Source organism: Eurosta solidaginis, chromosome 4, assembly GCF_040869045.1.
Source record: "Eurosta solidaginis isolate ZX-2024a chromosome 4, ASM4086904v1, whole genome shotgun sequence".
NCBI classification, from domain to species: Eukaryota; Metazoa; Arthropoda; class Insecta; order Diptera; family Tephritidae; genus Eurosta; species Eurosta solidaginis.
In genome coordinates, this window is record NC_090322.1 from 231077648 (window position 1) to 231084223 (window position 6576).

Here is a 6576-nt window from a genome sequence, read left to right on the forward strand (position 1 = left end):
TGAGGTAATGTTAAATCGAATCGTGCTGTTCTCCTTGCAACCTTAGACGTAAGAAGCGCTTACAATAGCACGAGATGGGCAGATTTCAAATACCATGTTATCTATAGCGCGTTATCAGAAGCTACCTCATAAATGATCAGCAGTCATTACAGCCGGTAATACAGAAGAAGCACGTATAAATCTCAATTTAGTCATGATATGTACAAAGAAGTAGCTAGACTCGCATGGATTGCAGTTGGCAGCAGGAAAACAGGGTTTATACTCCTAACAAAAAAAACATATACCTCTAGAAATTAGCTTTGAGACCTTCTTCGCAAAACTAAACATCAAAGGAGGTAGTCAATTATATAGGAGTAAGATTAGACTCACTACCATAAATTGGGCGCAAATTTAACATGCAAAAACACTACGTAAGAAAAATTATTGTAAGCTTCCAACAACCATACTGCGAACAGCAGCTCTGAGGGAAGTATCCGCCTATCGCACTATATCAGGACCAGCAGTGTAAGTGAATAGAAAATAATCTCCACCGACCTTTTATTGCTGGAAAGAATTAGACTATGGAAACACACAAGCAGCCGGATCAAGAGCACATGACAGTATTAAGGAAAGAGAACAGTGAAGAAACCTATAGATTGTGGCAAGAACGGTAGGGCAATAAACAACGAAGCAAATGGAAAGCGAAACTTATAACGGATGTTGAAACATGGACCACCAGAAGCTTTGGCAAGGTAAATAAATACGTAAACCTAATGCTTTCCAGACATCGATACTTCAAAACATATATGCACAAGAAAAAAAGGTCAAAATTTTAAGTGCAATTACGGCGATGAAGACGAGAACGATGCTGAACACATATTCTGCAAATGCTCACGATGGAGCCATAACCGACAATTGTCCGCCAAATCATTGTCGATAATGTTTCAGCAAAAATTCTGAGCGGCCCTGAAGAGTGGCAACAACTCAATTACTTAGCAGAGCAGAAATGCTACAGATGTCTTTAAAAAAAAAGAGAAATATGGAACGCATCACTTAAGATATGAGTATGCGGTCCCGGGCTAGGCGACGGTTTCAAATGGGGTGGTTTATAGTCCACGGACATATGATTGCTACTACGGCAGCAGTAATTGTGCATTAGGCGTTTTATATCCCAACCAAAATAAACAACATGTTGTAGTTTTTTTGAGGCGCTTTTTATCTACGTTAGTTTTATTTTGTGTATTTATGTTAATCAGAGCTGCTCAAGCCCTATAATTTTATAGCAACTTTATATTTGTTTTTTTCTGAAGAATATGTACAGATACAATTACACACTTTGAATATAAAAAAAATTTCTTGTTATAATGCACAAAATACGATTGGTACAAAACTATTTTTCGCTAAGATTTAACTTACTATTTTCGTCTACGACCCTTTTAAAAATCTCTTATATAAAAGTGGGCGTGGTCTTTAACCGATCTCGTCCATTTTTCTTAGAAATATTTCCTGCTGTAGCAAAAATTTGTGTACCCAATTTTATTACGATCCATTAATTATTCTTCGAGTTATGGCTCCCGAAACATAGAAAATTGCTTAGTAATAAAAGGGGCGGTGCCACGTCCATTTTTTTAATTTGAAGTTTTTCCTGTTTATTGTTATAAATCGACTTGGAAAATAAAATACCATTGATTAAAGCTCTTTTTTGCAAGGATATAGCATATTTTATTCGTCCACGACCCTTTTAAAAATCTTTTATATAAAAGTGGGCGTGACCCTTAACCAATTTCGTTAGGTTATCTTCGAAGCATTCCGTCTAGTAAAGGCAATCTCTCTGCCGAATTTTGTTACGATAGGTTTTACGATTTTTTATTTATGATTAATAATATTTGTAAAATTGATTTTATCACAAGTGGGCACTGCCACACCCATTAAAAAAAGTTTTTTCAAATTTTCATCAAGAGTCTCAATATCATTCTACATGCCAAACTTTAACATTCTACATGTATTATTTACGAAATAATCAGGTTTTCGTGTGTTTCCAAAATGTTATATATATAAAAAGTGGGCATGGTTATCATCCGATTTCGCCCGTTTTCAACACCAATCTATTCTCGGTCCAGATAAGCTCGTGTACCAAATTTGGTATTGATATCTCAATATTTACTCAAGCTATAGTGTTAACGGTCAGACGGACGGACATGGCTCAATCAAATTTTTTTTGATACTGAAGATTTTGATATATGGAAGTCGATAACTATCTCGATTCCTTTATACCTGTGCAACCAACCGTTTTCCAATCATAAAGGGTATAAAAAGTGAACTTCAATATTACAACTTTTGAACAGCCCTTGTGTTAATAAAAAAAAAGTGTTCACTGTTCTTACTTCGATTAATATACAACAGGTTTCAACCAAAAAAAAAAAGTTTATTTATAAATTCTATGAATTTTTTCTAAAAATTTATAAATTCTAAAAATTTGTAATTCAGTTCAAAACTTGTTTCGAAGTTGAATACAAATAAATAGCTTCCGTGATTAAGTAGTCTGTAAATAAGTCACGGTATTTCTGAACAAGCAAAGCAAAGTCACAACTACAACTATTTTCACAGTGATGACCTCAATAACGAGCAAACAAAAAACACAATCTTGCGCTACTCTATGAAAGCGCATTGCTGGCTGGCTGTTTATTATTATTATAGCGCTTTTTTCAAGCTCTTCTTGTTTGTTTTATAATTTTTATTTATTTAAGTTTAATTTTACAAACTGTTTCCACGCCTTTTTATTTTGCACAATAGGGTATCTGTAATTATATAAAAGCTCACACACTTTGGTGTATTTAAATTGCTAATTTTACATCAGGTATTTTCGTGCTTTTTTTGTTTAATAGTAGCTAGTAAAATTCACGCTGGCATACCAAATCTCAACGAACATATATTTTTATAATTTTTTTTTTTTCAACTTTTGGATTTTTTCATGTATTTTTCTTCTTACACTTTTTGTAGTACTTTAGAACACTTGTGCTAATATTTCAGTTGCAACACAATGTGTTTACTCTACATACAGTCAGTAAACTTATTGTTTTTGTTTTCTATTAATTGTTTTGTTTATTTTTGCTTTTGTTGTATTTCCTTAAAACAATTCACCTTTTGGTTACATCGCAATGTGCTCGCGCTCCTAATACCAAAAGTAGTTTCAAATGCAAACGCAATAGTATCACGCTCAATTTATTGTTGTTACTCACTGTAATTAAAAAAAATTTTATTTTTTTTTTCTCTTTTATTATGTACTCAGCTATCTATTATGTTTGTTACATACACAAGCGCTTAACCGACTAGTAAATTACACTACAACTACCAGCCACTTGTTAGTATTATATAAAATATATAAACTTAAGCACAATTTTCCGTACCGTTGCCCGAACTGTTTGGTTACCCGCTCACGACTGTTTAAGCCAAACGCTGCTAAGCTTAGCTATAGCCACTTTCAGATAATACCAAATAGCTGTAATGCTTCACGTCCCATACACCGCAGCATACTTAGCGTAACCAACGCCAACGCTAGCAACAACAAGCATAAACACAGACACAGCTACACCAAAAACAACAACAACAACAATGTGGTTTGATTGAATCACGTTTAGAACCGCTAAGCTCCACAACACCTCAAAACCACTTTAATTCGTAATTGTGGCTTTGCTACCTACCAAGCGAGTGAGCGTTTTTGTTTAGACTTTTCATGGAGCGAACTCAGCTAAAACATTTTGTTAGCTCTATTGCCTGTTGGGAGGTGTTGTTAAAATGGTGGTGAATTCGGTGCGATCTGTGGAGTATTGTTGTTGCGCTTGGAGAGCCCACAGCGCAGTGTTTGTCATTGGCTTTGTGTCATTCAAGATGCGATGAGATCAACACGTACGAACGTTTTGAGTATTACAGAGTTGCCGCGCATGCATGATAATAATTTGATAACCAGAGTGTGCAAAGAAAAATTATGTTTAACCTTTAAAAAAATATAACAGACAAACGCTTACATGATGAAAAAAAATTAGAAATTAAAATAAAACCTGCAAAGCAACAGTGAATAAAAACTTGCGAAATCAATGAAACGGGCCACTATATAGGTAGAATAAAAATTTGGTTAATTTTGCTCGTGTACGTGTGAGCCGCAAGTCTTCCACGGATGTATACTTTTGAACCGGATAATAAAAAATGACAGCCTAGACGGTGTTGCCACATAAAAAAGACCAAAAAATCTAAATATTTCCAAAAAGAAGTTTTTGTTATATTTTATTAATTTTTTTATTTATTTATTTATACATTTTTTTAATGTAAAGAAAAGAAAGGAGATAAAAAGAAAGCAAATAAAAAGAAAATAAAAGAAAAGAAAAGAAAAGAAAAGAAACGAAAAGAAAAGAAAAAAAAGAAAATAAAAGAAAAGAAAATAAAAGAAAAGAAAAGAAAAGAAAATAAAAGAAAAGAATAAAATAAAATAATAGCTAAAGGTAGTAAACTTTGTTAAATATAATATAAGAAAACAAAATAAAATAAAATCAGATAAAATAAAGTAAAAAAAAAAAATTAAGTAAGTAATGTAAACATTTTTGGTTGTTATATCGGCCTATTTATTTGTAATATTGCGGGTTCAAGACGAGCTCAAACCTTACAATAATTATTTTGTCATTATTATTGTTTTGATAAGTTTTTTCTTAAATGAAAACCTTTTTAAACTAGAATAAAAGGAAGAGAAAATTTAGACAACTGCCAAACCTCGTTGTATAGATCCATTCCAGGAATTGCTAAATTCTACCATCGGCAAGAAAAAAGAAAAAAAAAATAGATAAAATAAAATAAAATAAAGTAAGACAAAATGAAATAAAGTAAAACAAAAAAAAAAAAAAAAAAAAACAAAATAAAACAAGATAAATTTAAGTAAAGTAATATAATAAAATAAAAGAAAATTAAATCATATCGCTCTGAGTTGAATGTTATCCTATCTGCGCTGCTGTTTAAAAAATGCCCTATCTAAATTCAAATTCAATACATTTTAACATAATATGGGGTGTTTTCCACATTTCGTATTCTGAAATAGAGCGCCGTTTAAACGTTTTCTGATATAGGGCATTATTGAAACCGCAACCGGTATAGAGTGATATTCCACTCAACAGTCGATATTATGTGGCATCAAGTTATACATCAAGCTGCATGGCTGCCCCCTGATTGAAATACATGCAACGAGATGGACTCCGTTGCAATCGATTTGAACTCCCCTTAACTGATGCCGGTTAGGCCAGCGAAGAAGCAGGAGGCGCTTGCAGTTTGATGGCCATAATGGTTAAACGGTTAAGCGGCAATTTAGCAAGTAAGTATGTTTTTTTTTACATTCTCCATTTCCTCATATGTCTTCCATCCATAGCAAAAAGGCATTAAATTGTAAAAAGTAAAATCCGAGAAATAAAAAGTGTGAGTTTTACGTTTGTTTTAACTAAATTATTTGGTGCACAACTTACACTGTTTTTTTTTTGCTTTCAAATCATCCTTGCAGAGAGATTTTATTATAATGTTATATTAATTGTAATATATATTACATTTCTATGTTTAACCAATATTCTGAGAGTAAAATTATTAATATTGGTTTTTTATTGCTTTCTTGTTTTGGATTTTTTTTTTTTTTGTTGGGAATTTAAGTTATTCAGAATATAAAACATTCTTTAGATCTTGTTTTAGTTTTAAATTTAAATTTTTAATGATAACTTTAAAAGTTAATGAGTAAATTTGTGTCGCAGAAATATATTGGCATCAAAATGCCAAAAAGGCAGTAAGTAAACTTTACTGCCTTTTCGCAATGGACGGCAGTAAAGCATCCAAAGACTACGCTTACACTTACATTTTGTATTTCCCTATACTGTGAGCAAGGAAGTTTCCACATTAAAACCCATACTACAAATATTAAAGTTCGTTCTGTCGTAATGAGGTGCTTTAAATTTGTTCTGCATCTAATGATTCCAATCTGCTTCAAATTAGACTTAAGCGAGTACCTGAACCAGCAATTTTTAGCGTGGTTGATTTTTTGCACATATTTGTAAGATTTTTTTTATTCCTTTTTAAATGAGTTTCTACACAATTTTATTATATTGAAACCGTTATGATTACGTAGAATAAAAAAACAACAACTTTAAAGCAAATAATTGTCTTATAGCTTACCTTCTATACATATATCGCTCATTTGCTGCAACGTCGTCATAACTCAAAAAACATGAATTTTGAGTTAATAACATATAAACGTACCCAATATCATGATCTATGTTGTATAAAAAAATCTTCGTGATCAGTTAAAAATTTAGCACGTGGTATAAAAATAAAAATATGCCTTTATATGCGCAACATATGGCAGTTAAAATCTTTGAATGGCTCTCCTTGAAAACTATGTTTTTTGAGTTATGACGACGTTGCAGCAAATGAGCGATATATATATCAGATGGGCTATTGCATTCACACACGCGCAGATCGGTATGATAAAATAAAGTTTATGTAAAACAAGTAAGGAAGGTTAAGTTCGGGTGTAACCGAACTGAGTTGAGAGCTATGGTGACAACATAAGGGAAA

General features: G+C 32.3%; 1 protein-coding gene across 11 annotated transcripts in view; it reads right to left on the reverse strand.

Moving 5' to 3' along the window:
- pot (papillote) overlaps positions 1–3660 on the reverse strand; it is a 163956-nt gene extending 160296 nt beyond the window's left edge. Inside the window, exons 1-2 of one of the 11 annotated variants that reach the window (XM_067785011.1) lie at positions 3387–3659; positions 3121–3217 (exon numbers count right to left, since the gene is read on the reverse strand). The gene's annotated coding sequence lies outside the window, so the exon portion shown is untranslated. The other 10 variants (XM_067785008.1, XM_067785018.1, XM_067785013.1 and 7 more) reach the window with 10 other exon arrangements.
- Positions 3661–6576: the final 2916 nt, after the last annotated feature.